Below are 25,879 nucleotides of genomic sequence, written 5' to 3' on the forward strand. Positions count from 1 at the left end.
CTTCCAGTGAAACTGATGGATAGGCACAGAGAGGTAAGCGTCTTGAAGGTCTAGACGCACCATCCAATCTTTTGGGCGAAGAGTGTCTCGCAAATGGAGGATAGTCTCCATTTTGAAGTGACGATAAATCACAAACTGGTTGAACCATTTGAGGTTAATGACAGGACGCAGTTTTTTGTTTTTCTTTTGAACTAGAAAAATGGAGCTTAGAAAGCCTGAAGAGTCGAAGGGAAAAATCTGAATGGCCTGTTTCTGAAGAAGAGATTGAATCTCGTTCGAGATTAGATTGGCCATAAGGGTGGAGAAAACTAGAGGAGGGGGAAAAGAGGTTTGGAGAGGAGGAGAGGAGAACTCTATGAGGTAGCCCTGAACAGTGTTGAGAACCCAGGGGTCTGAGCTTATGGTGTGCCATTTTGACAGAAACAATTTTAGACGGCTTCCTACAGGAGGGGAAAAAGAAGGGCTTACCTTGTTGGTTGGAGTTGGAATTGCGATAGGTTTTCTGTCCTCTACCACGGAAGACATGTCCCCGTTGTGGGTAGAATTGGGGCTTGTAGTCCTGGGAGGTATTGTAGGAGCCGCTGGAGCCTTGCTTGTAGGGACGGCCGGAAGTGCGACCCCTGCCTCGTCCGGCCCGTCCAAAATCACATGGAGCAACAACTTTTTTAATGGATTGTTGTGCCTTGTCTAACGAGGCAAAAGTAGAGACAAACCTGCTGAGGTCATGGACTAAGTTGTCTCCAAAAAGAAGGCCATTGGCCTTGGGACCAGGATCCATGGGGGCGAGATTAGCAAGTTTGGGATCCAACTTAATTAAAAGTCCTTTGCGACGTTCGTGGGTAATGGCAGAGTTGGCGTTGCCTAATAGACAAAAAGCACGTTGAGCCCACATAGAAATGTCCTCGGCAGAGAGGTCAGCACCCTCTAGCCGGGCAGGTTCTGCCATGTCAAGATTACGGGCCAGTGGACCCACCACATCCAAAACCTTGTCCTGACAGGAGGACCATGCCTTATCAACTCCCTTGCGTGGGTCTTTGCCAAATTTGGAGAAAAATGTGAGAAGGGGCTGATCAATTGTGGGAACTTGAGTAATTTTTTCTGGTAAGGAGGGTTTTGGGCATTCGGATTTAAGTCTCGACCGCACTGCGGTCTCCAGAGGAAGGCGTAGACGGGCCAAAATATATTCGCCCACATGGTGGGAGGGGAGCCATTCCATGGAATTAGGGTGACGGATGGAAGCAGGGTCAAACATGGGGAGACCATCAGAGTCAAAGACTGGTTCAAATGTGAAAGAATCAGATTTGGGAATTTTTGCAGGGGGGAAGGAGGGTCAGCCACATCAAAAACATCAATTAAATCGTCTGCATCAGCCATATCATCGTCAGTGTCCAAGACGGTGTAAATTACCAGTTTTTTAACTGGTGACTCTGCGTGCTTTGACTTTTGTTTCTTCTTGCCCTCGGTACCGACAAACCCCTCCTTAGCAGGACTCCTGGGAGGCACTAAGTCCTCAGTCAAATGCGAGAAAGACTCGCCCATCAACAATGACGATTTTTTGGAAGTAAGCACAGGAGCAGAGTGGTCCACCTTACGTTTTCTGCTTTCCCCCACAGAATGGGCCAAAACCTTGGACATAATGCTGAGCATCGAGTTTTCCATTGTCTTAGACATGCGTTTCATGGATAAGTCCACTGCATGTTCCACAGAATTATTTATAAACTTGCTCAAATCTTGTTTGAAAGAGCCACTGTCCTCCTTGGAGGGCACATCCTCAGAAGAACTGTCATGTTCCATTGAAAAAGCTACAAACAGCAAAAGTGTGTCAGGAAAGGGTTAATGAGCCAAGCAGCTCTGCGGGCGTGTAAAGGGCGGGACTGAGGAGAGAGAGAGGCAGTCCGGTGCAGTGCTGAATCAAAACGGTGAGAGACAGAGGCTTCGAGAAGCGCTGAGGGAAGATTCAGGCGGCAAGGTGAGAAGGAGAGCGCGCGCGCGAGGGGCAAAGCTGGACGAAACCACCGGCATTCAGAGTGGGGGGGGGAAGAACAGCTGACAGGCTGTACGGTGCAGAGAATAGAAGCGCGTGAAGCGCGAAAATACGAGCGCGCCACAGCGCAAAGTCGGGGAACCAAATACAATAAATATGAGTAACAACAATAATATAATGAAGTAACAATAGGAAAAATATTAAATACTGAGAGCAAAGGATAAGAGCACTTATCTGACTGCGAGCAGCAAGAAAAGAGGAAGCTGCGCAGTCAGTATAGCCTCTTATCCATTTACTTGGTATTGATTGGTTACTGTATTATCGTTTTTTCTCGTTCCCATGGCCCAGTTTTCGCCTGACCCTCTGGGAACTGTAGTTTATTCACTTATTTGGCTGCTATTGCAATAAATGCAAGATTAGAATGCATAATACTCGCCTCCAGTCTTGTCATAAAATTGTGCACTCCTTAGGTCTGTTGTTTGAGGCATCTTTAGCTGTATTTCCAGACTACTCTTTTGCCCCAAATAAGTGGGCTTCATACATTTGTCTGTTAAATTGCGATTCACATTTTGCTTGAACATATCAGAGTATAAGATAAAAGATCAGCTCAATTTAGCCATTGGCTCCCTTCCCTTTATGAGAACAAAGACTATGCACATTGCCTTAAAATAGTTATTATCTCTGTGATGACAAAGCTGGTTCAAATGTGCATTTTTATATATTTTTTATGTTAACTATAAATACTAGTTATTTATTCTGCCAACACTTTGGGTGTCCAGTCAGGTGGTGGTTTTTTTCCTTTTTCTTTTCATAGTTGCTATTATACAGTGTTCAGTATGCCATGTAAGTGCCTGCAATATGATTGGTTGGTTACATTTGTGATCTAGGGGAGGATTATGAGTCAAACGATTCAACTACCAGACCGCCGTTGCGGAGGTTGTTAGAACGCCGCCAAGCCTGTGGCATCCAGACTGCCACATTATAAGTGAACTGCCAGGTGGTGGCATGCTTCAGCTCACAGAGTGAGCCTGAGGCAATGCAGCTGCACTGCAGCACCTGCACTGTTGTGTGCACACTGTGGCCTGGCACCATGTCGTGCACGGCACACATGGCACGCTTGACAGTGCAGGCATAGGGGGCACAACATGAGCTCTCATCCACAATGCCCAGTGAGCAAAAGCACTCAAGGTCCTGTCTTGGCCCCCTTTACTGCCTTTCCGCTGAGCTTTTCATGCCAGTGTCTCCGCCATGAATAGATCGGTGGAAATCCAACTCCTTATTAGCATAGCCAATCCCCCCTCCTTCACCACTGCCACAGTGGGATTCAGGATCCTGGTTGTGGTGGTAGTCTTGTGATGGTCCGAGAGCCAAGTTTGTAATCGGGTGGTTGGACTCAGAAAATATTTTGTAATCATCTGATGCCCAGGTTTGATAGCATACTTTCTTTTTTTATTTGTGTGGCATAGAATTGAAGTAAAAATTAAAAAACATACCATGCACTAGCTTGCCAAGAGCATGTCTAATTACTTTGCCATTGTTTTATTTTTAAAGATGACAATCAAAGCACTGCAGGGTCAACAATTTTACAAGGTAAAAGCCAGAATTTTTTATTACCAAATACTAACAATGTTAAGCATAGCAAAGTAACTCTGTGTCTGTGTATATTTTTCTGTTTGTGCTTAACAAACATAAAAAACTATATTTATTTATTCTTTCTTATCTGCTGTTATAATGAGTGTATTTACAACAAGGGGTGGTGAGGGACAGAGTCTCTGAATTAAACAGAATACTCTCACCCAGTCAAGAGATCAGGGCTAGATCCAACACCGTTTTTTAGCTCACTGCACCATCCCAGTTTCAGAACCTGACTGTATGCAAATTAGTCTGTTCCTGTCCCAGTGCATGATGGGAACAGGGCAAACCAAACTACAAAAGCCAATTCTTACACTGGGAAGGAAACAAGCTACCGGGGACCGGTTTCTGGCATTTCAGCCTCTTCGGCCCGGCTTGCTTGAATCCTGATGGTGCAATGACCAAGGGACTCACATCTGAGTATACCCTTCCACGCTTAGGGTGGACAAAAATATTTACAACAAGGGGTGGTGAGGGACAGAGTCTCTGAATTAAACAGAATACTCTCACCCAGTCAAGAGATCAGGGCTAGATCCAACACCGTTTTTTAGCTCACTGCACCATCCCAGTTTCAGAACCTGACTGTATGCAAATTAGTCTGTTCCTGTCCCAGTGCATGATGGGAACAGGGCAAACCAAACTACAAAAGCCAATTCTTACACTGGGAAGGAAACAAGCTACCGGGGACCGGTTTCTGGCATTTCAGCCTCTTCGGCCCGGCTTGCTTGAATCCTGATGGTGCAATGAGCAAGGGACTCACATCTGAGTATACCCTTCCACGCTTAGGGTGGACAAAAATATTTACAACAAGGGGTGGTGAGGGACAGAGTCTCTGAATTAAACAGAATACTCTCACCCAGTCAAGAGATCAGGGCTAGATCCAACACCGTTTTTTAGCTCACTGCACCATCCCAGTTTCAGAACCTGACTGTATGCAAATTAGTCTGTTCCTGTCCCAGTGCATGATGGGAACAGGGCAAACCAAACTACAAAAGCCAATTCTTACACTGGGAAGGAAACAAGCTACCGGGGACCGGTTTCTGGCATTTCAGCCTCTTCGGCCCGGCTTGCTTGAATCCTGATGGTGCAATGAGCAAGGGACTCACATCTGAGTATACCCTTCCACGCTTAGGGTGGACAAAAATATTTACAACAAGGGGTGGTGAGGGACAGAGTCTCTGAATTAAACAGAATACTCTCACCCAGTCAAGAGATCAGGGCTAGATCCAACACCGTTTTTTAGCTCACTGCACCATCCCAGTTTCAGAACCTGACTGTATGCAAATTAGTCTGTTCCTGTCCCAGTGCATGATGGGAACAGGGCAAACCAAACTACAAAAGCCAATTCTTACACTGGGAAGGAAACAAGCTACCGGGGACCGGTTTCTGGCATTTCAGCCTCTTCGGCCCGGCTTGCTTGAATCCTGATGGTGCAATGAGCAAGGGACTCACATCTGAGTATACCCTTCCACGCTTAGGGTGGACAAAAATATTTACAACAAGGGGTGGTGAGGGACAGAGTCTCTGAATTAAACAGAATACTCTCACCCAGTCAAGAGATCAGGGCTAGATCCAACACCGTTTTTTAGCTCACTGCACCATCCCAGTTTAAGAACCTGACTGTATGCAAATTAGTCTGTTCCTGTCCCAGTGCATGATGGGAACAGGGCAAACCAAACTACAAAAGCCAATTCTTACACTGGGAAGGAAACAAGCTACTGGGGACCGGTTTCTGGCATTTCAGCCTCTTCGGCCCGGCTTGCTTGAATCCTGATGGTGCAATGAGCAAGGGACTCACATCTGAGTATACCCTTCCACGCTTAGGGTGGACAAAAATATTTACAACAAGGGGTGGTGAGGGACAGAGTCTCTGAATTAAACAGAATACTCTCACCCAATCAAGAGATCAGGGCTAGATCCAACACCGTTTTTTAGCTCACTGCACCATCCCAGTTTCAGAACCTGACTGTATGCAAATTAGTCTGTTCCTGTCCCAGTGCATGATGGGAACAGGGCAAACCAAACTACAAAAGCCAATTCTTACACTGGGAAGGAAACAAGCTACCGGGGACCGGTTTCTGGCATTTCAGCCTCTTCGGCCCGGCTTGCTTGAATCCTGATGGTGCAATGAGCAAGGGACTCACATCTGAGTATACCCTTCCACGCTTAGGGTGGACAAAAATATTTACAACAAGGGGTGGTGAGGGACAGAGTCTCTGAATTAAACAGAATACTCTCACCCAGTCAAGAGATCAGGGCTAGATCCAACACCGTTTTTTAGCTCACTGCACCATCCCAGTTTCAGAACCTGACTGTATGCAAATTAGTCTGTTCCTGTCCCAGTGCATGATGGGAACAGGGCAAACCAAACTACAAAAGCCAATTCTTACACTGGGAAGGAAACAAGCTACCGGGGACCGGTTTCTGGCATTTCAGCCTCTTCGGCCCGGCTTGCTTGAATCCTGATGGTGCAATGAGCAAGGGACTCACATCTGAGTATACCCTTCCACGCTTAGGGTGGACAAAAATATTTACAACAAGGGGTGGTGAGGGACAGAGTCTCTGAATTAAACAGAATACTCTCACCCAGTCAAGAGATCAGGGCTAGATCCAACACCGTTTTTTAGCTCACTGCACCATCCCAGTTTCAGAACCTGACTGTATGCAAATTAGTCTGTTCCTGTCCCAGTGCATGATGGGAACAGGGCAAACCAAACTACAAAAGCCAATTCTTACACTGGGAAGGAAACAAGCTACCGGGGACCGGTTTCTGGCATTTCAGCCTCTTCGGCCCGGCTTGCTTGAATCCTGATGGTGCAATGAGCAAGGGACTCACATCTGAGTATACCCTTCCACGCTTAGGGTGGACAAAAATATTTACAACAAGGGGTGGTGAGGGACAGAGTCTCTGAATTAAACAGAATACTCTCACCCAGTCAAGAGATCAGGGCTAGATCCAACACCGTTTTTTAGCTCACTGCACCATCCCAGTTTCAGAACCTGACTGTATGCAAATTAGTCTGTTCCTGTCCCAGTGCATGATGGGAACAGGGCAAACCAAACTACAAAAGCCAATTCTTACACTGGGAAGGAAACAAGCTACCGGGGACCGGTTTCTGGCATTTCAGCCTCTTCGGCCCGGCTTGCTTGAATCCTGATGGTGCAATGAGCAAGGGACTCACATCTGAGTATACCCTTCCACGCTTAGGGTGGACAAAAATATTTACAACAAGGGGTGGTGAGGGACAGAGTCTCTGAATTAAACAGAATACTCTCACCCAGTCAAGAGATCAGGGCTAGATCCAACACCGTTTTTTAGCTCACTGCACCATCCCAGTTTCAGAACCTGACTGTATGCAAATTAGTCTGTTCCTGTCCCAGTGCATGATGGGAACAGGGCAAACCAAACTACAAAAGCCAATTCTTACACTGGGAAGGAAACAAGCTACCGGGGACCGGTTTCTGGCATTTCAGCCTCTTCGGCCCGGCTTGCTTGAATCCTGATGGTGCAATGAGCAAGGGACTCACATCTGAGTATACCCTTCCACGCTTAGGGTGGACAAAAATATTTACAACAAGGGGTGGTGAGGGACAGAGTCTCTGAATTAAACAGAATACTCTCACCCAGTCAAGAGATCAGGGCTAGATCCAACACCGTTTTTTAGCTCACTGCACCATCCCAGTTTCAGAACCTGACTGTATGCAAATTAGTCTGTTCCTGTCCCAGTGCATGATGGGAACAGGGCAAACCAAACTACAAAAGCCAATTCTTACACTGGGAAGGAAACAAGCTACCGGGGACCGGTTTCTGGCATTTCAGCCTCTTCGGCCCGGCTTGCTTGAATCCTGATGGTGCAATGAGCAAGGGACTCACATCTGAGTATACCCTTCCACGCTTAGGGTGGACAAAAATATTTACAACAAGGGGTGGTGAGGGACAGAGTCTCTGAATTAAACAGAATACTCTCACCCAGTCAAGAGATCAGGGCTAGATCCAACACCGTTTTTTAGCTCACTGCACCATCCCAGTTTCAGAACCTGACTGTATGCAAATTAGTCTGTTCCTGTCCCAGTGCATGATGGGAACAGGGCAAACCAAACTACAAAAGCCAATTCTTACACTGGGAAGGAAACAAGCTACCGGGGACCGGTTTCTGGCATTTCAGCCTCTTCGGCCCGGCTTGCTTGAATCCTGATGGTGCAATGAGCAAGGGACTCACATCTGAGTATACCCTTCCACGCTTAGGGTGGACAAAAATATTTACAACAAGGGGTGGTGAGGGACAGAGTCTCTGAATTAAACAGAATACTCTCACCCAGTCAAGAGATCAGGGCTAGATCCAACACCGTTTTTTAGCTCACTGCACCATCCCAGTTTCAGAACCTGACTGTATGCAAATTAGTCTGTTCCTGTCCCAGTGCATGATGGGAACAGGGCAAACCAAACTACAAAAGCCAATTCTTACACTGGGAAGGAAACAAGCTACCGGGGACCGGTTTCTGGCATTTCAGCCTCTTCGGCCCGGCTTGCTTGAATCCTGATGGTGCAATGAGCAAGGGACTCACATCTGAGTATACCCTTCCACGCTTAGGGTGGACAAAAATATTTACAACAAGGGGTGGTGAGGGACAGAGTCTCTGAATTAAACAGAATACTCTCACCCAGTCAAGAGATCAGGGCTAGATCCAACACCGTTTTTTAGCTCACTGCACCATCCCAGTTTCAGAACCTGACTGTATGCAAATTAGTCTGTTCCTGTCCCAGTGCATGATGGGAACAGGGCAAACCAAACTACAAAAGCCAATTCTTACACTGGGAAGGAAACAAGCTACCGGGGACCGGTTTCTGGCATTTCAGCCTCTTCGGCCCGGCTTGCTTGAATCCTGATGGTGCAATGAGCAAGGGACTCACATCTGAGTATACCCTTCCACGCTTAGGGTGGACAAAAATATTTACAACAAGGGGTGGTGAGGGACAGAGTCTCTGAATTAAACAGAATACTCTCACCCAGTCAAGAGATCAGGGCTAGATCCAACACCGTTTTTTAGCTCACTGCACCATCCCAGTTTCAGAACCTGACTGTATGCAAATTAGTCTGTTCCTGTCCCAGTGCATGATGGGAACAGGGCAAACCAAACTACAAAAGCCAATTCTTACACTGGGAAGGAAACAAGCTACCGGGGACCGGTTTCTGGCATTTCAGCCTCTTCGGCCCGGCTTGCTTGAATCCTGATGGTGCAATGAGCAAGGGACTCACATCTGAGTATACCCTTCCACGCTTAGGGTGGACAAAAATATTTACAACAAGGGGTGGTGAGGGACAGAGTCTCTGAATTAAACAGAATACTCTCACCCAGTCAAGAGATCAGGGCTAGATCCAACACCGTTTTTTAGCTCACTGCACCATCCCAGTTTCAGAACCTGACTGTATGCAAATTAGTCTGTTCCTGTCCCAGTGCATGATGGGAACAGGGCAAACCAAACTACAAAAGCCAATTCTTACACTGGGAAGGAAACAAGCTACCGGGGACCGGTTTCTGGCATTTCAGCCTCTTCGGCCCGGCTTGCTTGAATCCTGATGGTGCAATGAGCAAGGGACTCACATCTGAGTATACCCTTCCACGCTTAGGGTGGACAAAAATATTTACAACAAGGGGTGGTGAGGGACAGAGTCTCTGAATTAAACAGAATACTCTCACCCAGTCAAGAGATCAGGGCTAGATCCAACACCGTTTTTTAGCTCACTGCACCATCCCAGTTTCAGAACCTGACTGTATGCAAATTAGTCTGTTCCTGTCCCAGTGCATGATGGGAACAGGGCAAACCAAACTACAAAAGCCAATTCTTACACTGGGAAGGAAACAAGCTACCGGGGACCGGTTTCTGGCATTTCAGCCTCTTCGGCCCGGCTTGCTTGAATCCTGATGGTGCAATGAGCAAGGGACTCACATCTGAGTATACCCTTCCACGCTTAGGGTGGACAAAAATATTTACAACAAGGGGTGGTGAGGGACAGAGTCTCTGAATTAAACAGAATACTCTCACCCAGTCAAGAGATCAGGGCTAGATCCAACACCGTTTTTTAGCTCACTGCACCATCCCAGTTTCAGAACCTGACTGTATGCAAATTAGTCTGTTCCTGTCCCAGTGCATGATGGGAACAGGGCAAACCAAACTACAAAAGCCAATTCTTACACTGGGAAGGAAACAAGCTACCGGGGACCGGTTTCTGGCATTTCAGCCTCTTCGGCCCGGCTTGCTTGAATCCTGATGGTGCAATGAGCAAGGGACTCACATCTGAGTATACCCTTCCACGCTTAGGGTGGACAAAAATGCACTGGGCCAGGGACCGACTGATTTGCATATAGCCAGGTTCTGAGCTGGGATGGGGCAGTGAGATAAATAACGGTGATGGATCAAGCCCTGATCTTTGGACTGGGTAAGAGTGGTCTGCTCAATTCAGACACTCTGTTCATCACCACCCCCTTTTGTAAATCGATTTTGGCCACTATAGGTGTGGCAGGGTATACTCAGACATGAGTCCCTTTCTCACTGCTCCATCAGGATTCAAGCAAGCCGGGCCGAAGAGGCTGAAATGCCAGAAACCGGTCCCCGGTAGCTTGTCTCCTTTCTGGTAAAGAATTGGCTTGGTAGTTTAGTCTGCCCTGTTCCCATGATGCACTGGGCCAGGGACAGACTGATTTGCATATAGCCAGGTTCTGAGCTGGGATGGGGCAGTGAGATAAATAACGGTGATGGATCAAGCCCTGATCTTTGGACTGGGTAAGAGTGGTTTGCTCAATTCAGACACTCTGTTCATCACCACCCCCTTTTGTAAATCGATTTTGGCCACTATAGGTGTGGCAGGGTATACTCAGACATGAGTCCCTTTCTCACTGCTCCATCAGGATTCAAGCAAGCCGGGCCGAAGAGGCTGAAATGCCAGAAACCGGTCCCCGGTAGCTTGTCTCCTTTCTGGTAAAGAATTGGCTTGGTAGTTTAGTCTGCCCTGTTCCCATGATGCACTGGGCCAGGGACAGACTGATTTGCATATAGCCAGGTTCTGAGCTGGGATGGGGCATTGAGATAAATAACGGTGATGGATCAAGCCCTGATCTTTGGACTGGGTAAGAGTGGTCTGCTCAATTCAGACACTCTGTTCATCACCACCCCCTTTTGTAAATCGTTATAATGAGTGTAAACAGAAGAAATATTGCCCAGATACGTGCTAGTTTACAACTTTAATGTTTCTGGAGCATAAAGACAATTATGGCTCAGGTTTACTCAAGGTTGTCGGGTGACTTGGGGAGCTACAGAGTATGGCGCTGTACTTGACGAATATATCTTTCCATTCCGCAAACCAAAATCCCGCATACCATCACTCCGCATTTTTAAGTCCGCAAAAACCATTACTCCTCAAGCCATTATTCCGCACATTTTTACAACGCATATGACTTCACTACGCATGCAATTACAACGCAAATGCATGTGTGGTGAAGTCATATACTTTGTAAAAGTACTTTATTTTTAAAAATATATATATAAATATTTATATATATATATATATATATATATATATATACATACACACACATATATATATATATTTTTAAATAAAATGAAGCATTATTTCATTAAAATTACATTATATTTAGAACTATATTAATATTACACACATATATATATATATATATATAAAAAAAATATATAGAGATATATATAATTTTTATTAATTAATAATTACCCTACACACCCTAAAAACTAATTCCACCCTAGTCCCTTTAAATACCCCAGCACCCTTAAACACTAACCCATCCTGACCCTAAAAATACCCCTGTACCCCAACACCCAAAACAACCCCTGAACCCTAAAAATACCCATGTACCCCAAAACCCAAACATACCCCTGAACCCTAAAAATACCCCTGTACCCCAAAACCCAAACCTACCCCTGATCCCTAAAAATACCTCTGTACCCCAAAACCCAAACCTACCCCTGATCCCTAAAAATACCCCTGTACCGCAAAACCCAAAACAACCCCTGAACCCTTAAAATACCCCTGTACCCCAAAACCCTAAACAACCCCTGAACCCTAAAAATACTAAAAATACCCCTGTACCCCAACACCCAAAACAACCCCTGGACCCTAAAAATACCCCTGTACCCCAAAACCCAAACATACCCCTGAACCCTAAAAATACCCCTGTACCCCAAAACCCAAACCTACCCCTGATCCCTAAAAATACCTCTGTACCCCAAAACCCAAACCTACCCCTGATCCCTAAAAATACCCCTGTACCGCAAAACCCAAAACAACCCCTGAACCCTAAAAATACCCCTGTACCCCAAAACCCAAAACAACACCTGAACCCTAAAAATACCCCTATACCCCCAAAACCCAAAACAACCCCTGAACCCTAAAAATACCCCTGTACCCCAAAACCCAAAACAACCTCTGAACCCTAATACCCCTGTACCCCAAAACCCTGTACCCCAAAACAACCCCTGAACCCTAAAAAGTACCCCTGTACCCCAAAACCCAAAACAACCTCAACCCTAAAAATACCCCTGTACCCCAAAACCCAAAACAACCCCTGAACCCTAAAAATACCCCTGTACCCCAAAACCCAAAACAACCCCTGAACCCTATAAATACCCCTGTACCCCAAAACCCAAAACAACCCCTGAACCCTAAAAATACCCCTGTACCCCAAAACCCAAAACACCTGAACCCTAAAAATACCCCTGTACCCCATAACCCAAACCCAGCCCTGAACCCCATAAAAATACCCCTGTACCCCAAAACCCAAAACAACCCCTGACCCCTAAAAATACCCCTGTACCCCAAAACGCAAACCTACCCCTGAACCCTAAAAATACCCCTGTACCCCTTAACCCTTAAATAACCCTGCACCCCATAACCCAAACCCACCCTTAAAATACCCCTGAACCCAAAAAAAACCCATATACTTACCTTACAACTTACCTTAAAACATATACTTTTACCAATCATGCTTTTACAATGATTTTCGATGTAAAAGCATGCGAGATAAAAGCATATAATATATAAAGGCATGCGTTATAAAAAAATGCGGAGTAAAGGTACCTGCGTTATCATGGAATGAGGAGTAAAGGAATGCGGAGTGAAAAATGCGGAGTGACTGTATTTTACCGTACTTGACGGCTTTTACAGCAGTAAGTAAATCGACGGGATGCTTTGAGTCACTTTGTGCCATGCAAGCACTCACACAAAATCTTAAAAAACAGCCCAAAATGTATCCCATTCCATATCACCCGTTGTCTCTCCATCTATTGTGGATATACCTGCATTCTCTTCTTTTGAAAGCTCATCTAGTGTACTCTCCATCCACCACTCTCCAACTTCCTTCCTGCATATATGTGAGAAGTTGGCCAGGTATATGCTTTCCACTAATTATAGTGGGCACCTTGTACACCCCTTATTGATGATTAGGTTAAAGACAACCATCTTAGTGGTAGCTATGGAGAGCAGCCTTCAGGCTAAGTCTCGAAGGGATGTAAAGCAGCTTGTTTTACCAGTGTATAACCTCCTGAATGACCAAATGAAAGGATAACCACACAAGGAATATATATAATATTAGTTTTTATTACTAAAAACTCTCTACTAACCTCTTTATGAGATTAGAGAATAAAGCACACAATAATAAATCACTAGAACAACAGTAAACATCACAATACACAGTGGGTTCCAAGGGGAGGCTAAACCATATACCAAGAAAGTGGTATAACAACCACGACTTGACTAGACACAGTGCCTAGAGCACGTAGAATCGCTGGGATTCCAAGGAACCACTCAAAGTAGTGACACAGGGGACCCGCGGAGGACGGGTGTGGTGTGACAACACAGACTCGAGCCCTGTACAACTCTATGGGAAAGTTGCGGTTGGAATTTTAAAGATAAAGGACACTTCGGAGAGGACTATGAGCAAACCCTTTCAAACATAGAAGGTTCTAAGGCCAACACCCTTGTTAGTACTGGAGTACCCGTGTTACCTATCCCACCAGGGAAGCGGGGTACCTAGGTGTCAGTTGATGTCGGGAATCTTCGTCGTTTTCAATGGCTGCTGAAAAGTGCTGCTGTTGGGAAGATGAAAAGTGTCCGGTGTGATCCAAGCCTGGATCGGAGCTGAAAAGAACCTGAAAGTGGAGGGGACAGAGTCTGGTTCACTTCAGGGTGACCAGGCACTCGGTAGACAGATGCCCACCGATGTAGGGTGCTTTAGGTGAGTTGCCGCGATGCTTAACTCTGCAGCTACGGGAATCAGGAGACGTTGAAGATGACCAAAGTCCAGAGGTGAGCTGTCCCATGAAGGATGTTGAGTGCTGAGGGGTCAGTGTCCCGATGGAACACCAACAATCCTTGGCAACTATAACCCACGGGGTCAGAGGACATCAGCTTCGGGGAGGACCAGCAAGGTCCTGGAGACTCTCGAAGCAATGGAGAGTCAGGGCACATATGGAGCAACCAGGAAAGCCCACGGAAAGGTAAAGTTACCTTCACAGGGACCCAGAGACCAAAGGACCAGGGATCACAAAGGGACCTTGAGAGGAATCATAAAATACCAGCACAATACACGGTGCACAGGGGTTCGGGTTGCACGGCCCCCACAAGGGATATGGGAATATCTGAGAGCGCAGATCAACCTTAGAGACCACGGGAACTCACCTCCTGTGTTGCAGAAATCTACGGATTCCTCAGGAGCTTCGTGGATGCAAACCGGTCAGGTGCGTTTAGGTGCCTGCTTAGCTTTGGAGTAACTCCTTTACTCCAAGGGAAATTCTTCAGTTGTTCAGCGTCGTGCAGATCGTCGAAGTACTTGGTTTCTGTTGCAGAGTTTAGTCCAGGTAAAATCTAAAGTACGGTAGTCAGGGATTCCTACTTTATATCCAAGGAAGGGGTGGGACAAACTCTGGGGACCCACCTATGGGAGTGTCAGGACAGAGGGGTGGCTACACCCATGTAATTTGTCGTCTCGCACCAGAGCAGGAGCAAATGGCTCCTTCAACTGGTTTGAGCTTTATAATGCACAGGGACACCAAATGTGCCCCCGGTGCAGAAATCAAAGCACTCTCAGAGTGCACCCACCCAGCTCCAATGCACTAAAGCCTGTCTGGGAGGTAGTTACACTTCCCTGTGAAAGGAAGCCTATTGTCAAGCCTTACCCTGCTCGAGCTTGGCTCAGCGGCAGGAGGGCAGACTCATAACTGGCAGGGAGGTATGATTCCAAAGAGTTTGACCGCAAACACAATATGTTTCCTTGCAGCCATTTTAAAGTTAGCATTTACAGCGCTTAAAAGTATATGGTTGACTGCATCACACACAACCCTGGAGAATAGGTTCCGAAGGCTGCAGAGGGGCTCTTCTCATGCATGAGCACCCTCTCACATAAATCACAGCACCCTGCCTTCAGTATTGATAAGGCCTGCCATAGGGGTGAACCTATATCTAAGTAAGGGGTGCATGCACTACCTTACACAGGCTGCAGTAGCAAACCTGTTGTGTCATTTTGAATGGTCTCCCAGGGGTGGCATAATACATGCTGCAGCCACTGCGAGGCCCTAGGTACATAGTATACCATATACTAGGGGCTTTTTAGGGGTACCCCGGAATCCAATCTGGAGTGTACCTAAAGTACATGCAATCAATTTAAAGGCGAAAGCAGCTAGGCTGGGGTCCTGGATAGCAGGATCCCAGCCAGTCTAAGTCGAAAACGTGAAACATCAGCAAAAAAAAGTGGGGGTAACTATAAGAAGCAGATCCTACTCCCCTACAATATATATCTCCCCATAGCTGTAACTGCCCCCTATGGTCTCTTGGAACGAATCACACGTCCACCGGTGCCACCATGAGCACTACGCTTAGCCACTCCTTAACATTTTAGTGTGAGCTGTATACTTTCTTAGAGTTCTGAGCACTGTTATTATAAAAATAACAGGATTGGCATTATAGTCCCTCTGAAATCCATAAGACATAATCATAAAACAATACAAAATGGTAAATATCACTGTAACACTAATGATGTTCACTCCTAGAAATAAATATCAACACTAAAGCGCACATTAAGGCAAACAAAAAGCTGTCGGCATTTCTGACATGAATGGTATTAGTTTTTACCTCCTATTTCAGGCTACTTAAGGTTTTATGATAATAAATAGTTCCCACTAAATGGCATATTTCTCTCTGACAAAAACTCCAACTATTAGGTACCTGCAAACTAGAAGGTGGGCAGCTGGAAAAGGACTAGGATGCGTTTTGCCTGGAAAAAAAATGAAAATGTCCTACTCAATCCCTTGTGGTATTGTGGGACAGGAGAGAAGCAGAGTTAGTCTCCTATCAAAAACCCTGAAGAGCAAGAAAGTTGTGGGAAGCTTTAGTTGAATCCCCTTGACAAAAATTGTAGAAGAAAGTAATAGAATCCTGTTTGAAGTATTTGCACAGATGTTTACATTTTAGAGAGTTCGCAACTTGAAAACTAATTAAAATCTATGCAAATTACATATTACACGGCATATACTTACCTCACCAACATATATATCATTTTAACCTGTTTCATTTTATGTTTTCTGCTCACATTCAATTTATTTCTATGGGAATACATTTCTTCTCCTTCAGTTTAGTAATGGTGTAAAATGTCTTACCCTTCAGTATGCTGTAAGAGTTTTTGTAGGTGTGCCAATTTATTTATTTTATTTATTTTATTTTTAGAGTTTTATATAGCGCGAACTTGAACCGATTAGGTTATCAGAGCGCTTTACATATGGGTTGCAATGTCATCCGGATTATTAGTGGATATTCTCAAAATCTATGGCTAGTCATACTTGTCCCAATGGCCGGCTTCCATGTCCGTTCCAGTCAGTTTCCTTCCCTTAATGTAAACATACAACTGCAGAACTCTATACTACTTGCATGGTGGTTAGCTATATTGGGCAGGTGGAATATAGTCACAGATCTTTATTTTGTATAGAATGAGCTCTTATTTGAGTTTGTAGATGCTACTTTTTTAAGCATGTAAGGGAAATGTGAGTGTAAAGTGTTGTCCAGAAATTCTAATTCTCTTCTGAAAATGTTTTCAGAAGCCATACTTATAATTAATATTTAACATATACGTTTATTTATTTTAAACAATACTTTCTCTGTGGTGTGTTATTAAATTCCTGCTGAGATTAGGCAAAAGAAATAACAGAGCTCCTCCTTGTGGCCTAGTGAGGCTGATGTCACTGACAAGTGCTTGTGATATGAGTAGTGTGAATGGAACCTGCAGGTGTGCAAAATTAGAATTCTGCTAACACACTCGGTTTACATTTAGCATTTTTCAAGTTTGTGAAAACTGAAAAAATATAATAAATATTTAGGTAATATCTCAGGTGCAATTCTCATGTTTGTACACAAGATTGTGCTTCAAAAGCACATTTTGGGGGGTACTATTTCATAACAATATTTAGCATGAAAACACAGCAAAAATGGAAATTTGAAGTCATAGGGGCAGATGTATCAAGGTTTTTTTTGTAGCAAACGCTGCAAATCGCAATTTCCCAGCGTTTGCAACAAAATAAAGTGGAACTGGCATGTATGAAAAAATCGCATCGCAGATTTAAGAAATCTTAGTGTGCGAGAAGTGTTTTCTGTGAATTTTTTTCGCAAACAAGAAATCGCAGCTTAAGAAATCGCAACAGGATGTATGTAAAAATTGCAATTTGCGAATTTCTGAAAATTGCAAAATAAGAAATCGCAATTAACACCAAATGCAAGCAGGTGCTAAAGGAAAAAAAAGTATAAAAAGGGACCCAGAATGCATTATTTTGGATTCCAAAATGTCTGCACTATACCTGATTGCCAGGAGGCTGTGCATTGAAGCTCTTGCCCAGAGGACACAGAGACAGGATAGAATCTTCAGAATAAGCATTACGCTGTTCCAGCAGACTCAGGAGGAGATATATGACAAATACAGACTTCATCCACACACCATTTTGGACCTCATCAATGAATTGGAACCTTTTTTGGAACATCCTACAGCCAGGACACAATCAATTCCAACACATGTGCAGGTATTGTGCTCACTGCACCTTTTGGCTTCAGGGTCTTTTCAAAGTGTCATTGCAGAGGTTGGTGGAGTGTCACAAAGTGCCCTATCACGCTTCTTTCATGTGTTCCTGGATGCAATGCTGAGGAGACTCCAACATCATATATATTTCTCAAATACACAACAAGCCATACAGGAAACAAAGTTGGATTTCTATCAAATCGCACGCTTTCCACATGTGATTTGATGCATTGACGGAACTCATATTGCTATCTCACCTGCAGCCTCAGAATATGTTTTTCGTAATAGAAAAAGCTACCACTCTCTCAAAATCCAGATCATATGCAATGCCAAATACATTATCAATGACATTGTGGCCAAGTATCCAGGGAGCAGACATGACTCCTTTATCTTCAGACATAGCAAAATTCATCGACGTCTGAGTGCTGGTCAGTTTGGAGACGGATACCTGCTAGGTGAGTAACACTCATGCAAACCTCCATCCATCCATCCATCATTTGAAAATGGAACATACAGTTAATATATTTTTTCACATGCAGGTGATAGTGCCTATGCAGTGCTGATTTCATCCTAACACCATACTTGAATCCTGCAAATGTGAAAGACGTTTCAGATGCATACACAAAAGTGGAGGAGCATTGCAATATAGTCCTGAAACCTGTTGTAAAATTGTTAGAACATGTGCAATGCTGCACAACATGGCCATGCGCAAAGGCACAGACATTGAAGAGAGTGAGTCTGACTCATCTGATGATGATGACATACCTCCACCTAGAATGGCTGAAGCAGGAGCTGGAGCAATGGCAGGCCGACAAAGAAGGACAGAGATTACACGAAATTATTTTTAGGTAAGAAAAGCCAAACTACAGACTCATGTTTGCAATTATTGTTTTAATCCACAACAGAAAAACCATAGTGCATTTTGCTGAAAAGTTAAATTAAAAATGAAGGAAACGAAAATGTCCATAAGTGGAACAAAAGACAGCTTCCACAATGCAGTAATGATGAATAAATTGCCATTCAAAAAGTTATTTCTTGTGCAGGCGGCTGGAAGCAGGTTGTTCCTGTGATTCTATGCCTTTTTGTTCAAGTACTGTACTAGCACGCCTTCCACTCCTGCGCTGGGTCAATTGAGTTATTGGAGTTGGGTTCCGACTGCTCCTACTGGAGGTGTCCTCACTATCAGCTGAGCCAAGGAGAGTGCTTGCACCAGAGTTGGATGTTTGCATTATTTCTAACACAGAGGTCATTTTGACCAAACTTTTAGCCATGTCACGAGTGCAGTCGCTCATTTCACGTTGCATGTTAATGCTGCGCCTGGTGAAATTGCTAGTGACAGAACAAAGCCTGTTAATTGCCTTTGTGTACCCTTGCATCCTCACATGTGCTGTCTGAGCAGCTCTGTTGCGAGCACTTTCTGTGCGTTCAAGGGTCAGGCAGAGTTTTTCTATTGATGCAGCCATGCCTTCTTGTTTGTTATTTAATTTCAAAAGCTGCCTTTTGATCGACCTGAGGGCTTTGTGTTGCAGGTGCTGAACTTGAAGCATATCCTGCTCAAGGCCAGCAAAAACAGTGCCACCTTAAATTTGACCACTGCTGCTCCTACATGTGTCCAACCTGAATGACCGTGGCCTCCTTGGTATTTGTGGTTGGTCTAGTGAGTCTTGAGGGAACACTGTGTCAGCCTCACTGGCCACTGTACCTCCATGTACGTTATCATCATCTTCCATTGGTGGTAGAGGGGCAACATGTCTGCGCTTTCTGTGCATATTTGGATTGAGGGCTGTGGCCTCAGTGCCTCCTTCTTCTGTATCAGTTGTGACATGTGGAGGTGAATTATCCAAATCACTTTCTTCCCTGGAGTCCCTTGATTGTTCTGTGGATGTAGAGTGTGATAAATGAGTTTGTGTTTTTTACAAATAAAGTATTTTCAGTGATGACAATTACTTGGACTACACTGTTTTTCTACCATCATTATCAATTGCAAACAACTCATGAATTTCTATGATGATATGTGTGACAATCATTATTGCACTACAACTTCCATGATGCATTGCTTTATACAGGTTTAACAGTCTCACTAGACTTCCACCTTTATCAAACTGAGTATATGCACAGCACACACACACACATGCATGCATCACACTCATTCTATGGACATATTTGCATGCATCTTACCTTGTGTAGTTGGTGTAGGGTCTGAGCTATCAATGTTAGCCACTCCATTCACACTATGGAAGCAGGGTTGATTCAATTAATTCCTCATGGGGTGTAGGTTGGTCTGCAGATGATGTACCACCACCAGTTTTATTCGCCTCCTTAATCCTTTCTGCAAGCCTAACTTTGGATCTTAGACGCACGTCGTACCATCTCTTCTTTATTTCATCTATGGAGCGAGTGGTAACTCCAACTGAATTTACTTTGTCCTGGATTTCCAGCCAGATTTTTCTTTTTCTTGAATCAGGAACTTTAAGTGCTTTTTTGCCAAACAGTACCTCATGGTTACAAACCATTTCTTCTAGAAGGATTTCTTGTTCTTTTTCAGAGAATTTTTGCTTCCTTTTCCTCTTTTCTGCAGACAATTCCTCCTGTGTGCTTTGGGACTCCATTGCTCTCCAAACAGGTCTGCTCTGCCTCAACACTCTTCCAACTGCCACTGGGTGTGGCTTAGGCAAGCAGGTGCAAGCAATCACTGAAACTTCCTGGTTGTGATGTCATCAGCCTGTTCCTGCATTTCAAATTTCCGTTTTTGCGATTTCTTAACTTTTGAAATTCGCAGAAAAATCTCAAATTATTCTGCGATTTTTAAGAAATCGCTAATTTATCGCAAAAATATACATACATCCCATTTTGCGATTCCGAAAAAGCGATTCGCAAAAAAACGCAATTAAGGGCTCGCAAAACAGATTGTTGATACATCTGCTCCCTTGTCTCCTGCAAAATTTATTGCCAGAACATTTTCTCCTGCAATTTTATGAAAATTCATGAGTCTTCTGAGCTTCTCCATATACATTTAATGAAATTATTGGTAGTGAACTTGCACAGTTTTACACGTCTAATAGAAATTATTCAAATACTTCTCCCTTTTCACTACTTATTTTATTTTGTAATGATTATTGTGATAACTATTATGTAATGGGAGATTTGGCCCACTTTTGTCGAGTTATATGGTTGATATATCTCTTATCTGTTAACCCGGAAATAATCTGCACTGTCCATTCAACAGCTCCTACTTACAGGCATATGAGATTTAATTATAATGGGCCATATGTAGGAAGCCTAATTGCGCTCGCAAATGCTGAAATTCGCTAAATATCAGCATTTGCGATCGCAATTAGGGCAGTGTGCTTTGTAGCACCCAAAAAGCTAAATGCAAAATAAGGAATCGCAAAATTTGCGATTCCTTATTTTGCAATTGCATTTAAGGAATCACAAATTGCGATTCCTTAAATGCAAAGTAGGACGCACCCAAGTTGTGCAAATTTTGGCTTAAGGAATCGCAAAATACTACCAACTTCAGGTTCGTGGTAATTTGCAATTTCTTTGAAAAATGCACTTTTTTTGCATTTTTCAAAGTGCCATGTGGGTCACATACATGCCCTTTGGGCATGTATGAGGGCCACATGAGCACACCTGTTAATTTCAAGGGTGCAAAATGGTGTCCTATTGACACCCTTGCAACCCTGAAATTGCATTCTCAATTTGCGATTCTCTAATTGAGAATCGCAAATTGAGAATGTCTTCCAATTCATTCCTATGAGCCTTCTAGCCCATAGGAATGAATGAGAAGGTATTCCTTATTTGCGAATCTCAATTTGCAATTCACAAATAAGGAATAATTGGGATTTGCAAAAAAAATTGCTAATCCTACCTACATTTCGTTTTGCGATTCTCTAATTGCGATTCCCAAAAAATCGCATTTTAAGAATCGCAAAATAAATTTATCTACATATGGCCCTTAGACAATTGTGTTTGAATGACTATAGAACAAAAGACAAAGAAATTAATGTGATCTATCTTAAGAATATGTGTGAAGAGTTAAGCCTTGTAAACAAAACTTCCAAATTTCAATATTGAGCATAAAAGTGTGGTTAATAGCTTGTGTTTGTAAGGTTCAAAGTTTATTAAAGACACCGTACATCTAAATAGTTCTTTATACTAACAAATGCTTAAAATTTGTGCGCCTAATTAATACTGATAGATACATTTACAGAAAAGCCAATTTTTCGATGGTTTTTGATCCCACTGTGGTCCTGAATGGGAAACAGGTGAAAGAGCGCACATTGCACTGTTTACAAAATCAGGTTATGACAAGAAGAAACACTTCTAAGGGAAGCAGTGGGCTTGTCCGTATATAGTTCCTCTGCTTATTTATCAGGAAATCGGAGACAAAAACATACTTGTATTGATGAGCAATGAAAAGTATCATGAATTTGACCATGAGTTAGATGGGCAACCAATGAAGTGAGGTTAAGGAAGTGGGCTCAATTAAGTTCCTGCTACCCATGACCAGATATGCAGCAATACTTTTAATCGTGGGAAGTCTGATATAAAGTAACAATAAATAAGGAATGATGCAACAAGAGCAAGCCCTACAGAATCATTTTTTTTTTTTAATTTGTTTTTATTGCAGAATTAGAAACCAGTTCACAAAATAGATCAACCAGTTCACTTATGATATCACAAAGCATAGATAAAATTACAGTAAATTTGTACACAGCCAATTAGCCCACAACCCGAAGGCCGGGCGGCGCATCGAGTCGTATACACAGCAAAGGCGTCACAGTGGTCACCCCATAGGGGTGTCTGGTTAATAACATCATTTAGTATCTGCATTTTACCCCCATAAACTCCCACCCCCCCCTCCACACCAGCCAGAATGCTCCGGAGTCCTATGTGAGTGACATCGGAGTTGTAACACCTGGTCCTGCTCATACCTGTCAGTGGACGTCTATGGTGTCGGTCCAAGGTATATCTATTGTTTCCCCCGGCAACCTGCTTAACCCCTCTCAGGGACCCACTGCTGTGTACCCAGCCCTAGGTTCAACTTCGGTATCTTCCATTACCTTGCCTCGGTGCCTAACAACCCTCCCAAACCATCCCCTCCTCCCTCCTCCCCTCCCAACTGCTGCTGATGTGGGCATAGTTATTCCATATTGATAATGGAGCACTCTACAAATCGGGTATTGCCTTTGTTCTTTCAAGCCTCATGGAGCCCTAAGTGTTCAATTTATCTATTCTTCATCTTCCACCATGTAGTCACGCAACGCTTGAACTATCATCTCCCATGCTCTCGCCATCTCCAAGCTTTTATCATTGTCAGTCCTGGCAGCCTGTCTCATTCGGAGCACACTTTCACACCCGGACCACTTCAGCAGCTCATTCATCCACCTCCTCACAGACGGACCCTCCTTGGGCTTCCAGTGCCAGGTAATCTCTCTTTGAGCCAGCATGAGCCCTAGATCAATGAATTTGCTTGTGATTTTTGTGTTCTTTGTGTGAGGAAACCAAAGCAATAAGCACGCCGCCATGTCAAAGTCCACCTCCCTGTCAGTAACCACGTTCAGGATTTCCCCTACCTCCGGCCAATACGTCCCCAAGTTCAGACAGCCCCATAGCAGGTGATCCAGGTCAACCTCAGGCGCCAGGCACCTCGGGCACATTGCGTCGTGTACCCGAAAGTACCGTTTAATCCTTTCCGGGGTCAGGTAGGCCCTGTGTAGGACAAAAAAGTGTACCTGTTGGAAACGTGCATTCCTGGTCCCCTTCCATGTTCGTTTCAAAATATGGCCCCACACTGTGTCTGGGATGGGCTTACCTATACTGTCCTCCCATTTCGCCTTTAGCGCCAGTAGTGGTTCCAGTCCTTCATTTAACATCCTATTATGGAGGCAGGTCACCGCCTTAAACGTACCCGCGGCCATCACCACATACTGGCAGGCCATGGTCGTTTCCTGCTCAATTAGCCCTCCCTTCCAGTGCTTTTGTATCGACGCAACCACTGCCGCATGCAGAAGAAAGTTCCCGTCCGGCAGGCCAAACTGTTCCTGCAACGTCTGAAAGGGGACCAACGTGCCATCTATGTATAAGTCCCCCACCATCTGTAAGCCCAATTCCTCCCATTCTGATAGCGGGGACCAGTCACCCCCATGCGGCAGAGCGGTCAGCATTCCCAATGGTATCTCTGGAGCATACGGCCGGGCTCTCTTCGCTCTCCTCAGACTTCTTTGCCAACACAGCCTGATAGTCTTTTCCTCCATTGTAAGGTCCATCATATGTAGTTTCTGTTGCATAACTATGTAGGCCAAGACATGGCGTTGAATACCAGTCCCTCGTTCGTGATCTGGTCCTCTGAACTCTCTGGCGATGTGTTGTGTGAGTATTTGAAGTTGTGCTGCTAAATAATACAATTCAAAGTCGGGGACCGCCATCCCCCCCTCAAGCTTGGGTCTAATCAAAGTGTTCAATGCTACCCTGTGTCTTCCGTGACCCCAAAGGAAGTCAGTCACCATCATCCTCAGTTCTTTAAAGACCCGCTGGGGGATCCAAATCGGCAGGGTGTGGAAGTAATAGAGCAACCTTGGGAGCGCCACCATTTTCAATAGTGCCACTCGACCCAACACCGATAGAGGGAGGGAGGCCCAAAAGGATATGCAACCTCTCAATGCGCGCACGCAACGCCCCACATTACCCTCCAACAGACTCGCGGCCTCATGGTAGATGCGGACCCCCAGATAAGTGAAGCAAGATAGCTCCCAGACCACACCCAGCGCGCGATGGGGACATGGCGCACCCGCCCGCAGCGGAAAAATACAAGTCTCAGTCCAGTTCACCTTAAGGCCTGACAATTGGCCAAATCTGGATAACAAGCCCACTGCTCCCTCCAGGGCCTGCTCTGCATCCGCTAGGTATAATAACAGATCGTCCGCATATAGTGATATGTAATGCGATTCCTCACCCTGCTTGATCCCCTGGTACATGGCCCCGACCTCGTCTGCGCCGCCAGTGGTTCCATAGCCAGTACGAACAGCAGAGGGGACAGCGAGCATCCCTGCCTCGTCCCTCTACGCCCTGGATAATCTGAGGATATAATCGATCCTAGGCGTACTCTCGCTCTGGCCGATGAATACAGCACTCTTGTCCATCTCCCAAACCCCTCTCCTATACCAAACTTCACCAACACCTCATCCAGATATGTCCACTCAAGGCTATCAAAAGCTTTTTCAATATCAACTGATAAAACGGCAGGTTCTCGATCTGTGTCCCCAGCACTGTCTAATATCCGGATCAGTCGGCGTATGTTCATTGATGTGTTCCTAGTAGGAATAAACCCTGCTTGGTCCCCGTGCACTAGGCTGGTCATGTGTGGTAGCTGTCTGGTGGCTAGAATACGGCTCAAGATCTTATAGTCCACAGTCAGCATAGACAACGGCCGATAAGACGTCACATCGGATGCCTCTCTGCCGGGTTTCAGTAGTGGCACCACTAGCGCCTCCCTCATTGATTTGGGCAAGTACCCCAACATTCTAGCTTCAGTGTACACCACCAATAGTCTGGGCGCTAAAATATCAATATATTTCAGGTAGAATTCTATCGGCAGGCCATCTACCCCAGGCGTTTTATTTCTCGCCATCTGTTTAATGGCTACTCTAATCTCCGATAGCGTTATAGGCCCTCCCAGTTCCTTCGCTTCCTCGTCATCCAGCACTGGCAGTGGGACAGAGTCCAAGTATTCACTTATTTCAGAGACCTCCACCCCCACTTGGCATGCATACAACTTCGTGTAGTAAGACTGGAAGCGCGCCAGCACCGCCGCCTGCGAGTAGACTATTTACCCTGACTCTGTTCTTATGCTCATGACTGGGAAACCTCTAATGTCTGGTTTGCAAGTCTAGCAAGGAGTGTACCCACTTTATCTCTCTCAGCATGTGCTTTAATGGTGTATTGCTTATAATCATAGCACCGCAGCCGTTCCGGACGCTACTACTTCCTTAGCCTCAAGTAACCGCTCTTGTAATTCTGGTCGCTCAGGCCTACGCTGTTCCAATTCCCTCAACGCATCCTCTGCTTTCGCTAGAGCCGTCAAAACTGATGTCCTTGCATTCGAGAACCTGCCCATGCATACGCCTCTCACCACCACCTTCATCGCATCCCATTCTACCGATCGCGCAGTAGCTGAAC

This window comes from Lissotriton vulgaris, chromosome 6, assembly GCF_964263255.1.
Source record: "Lissotriton vulgaris chromosome 6, aLisVul1.2, whole genome shotgun sequence".
Lineage (NCBI taxonomy): Eukaryota > Metazoa > Chordata > Amphibia > Caudata > Salamandridae > Lissotriton > Lissotriton vulgaris.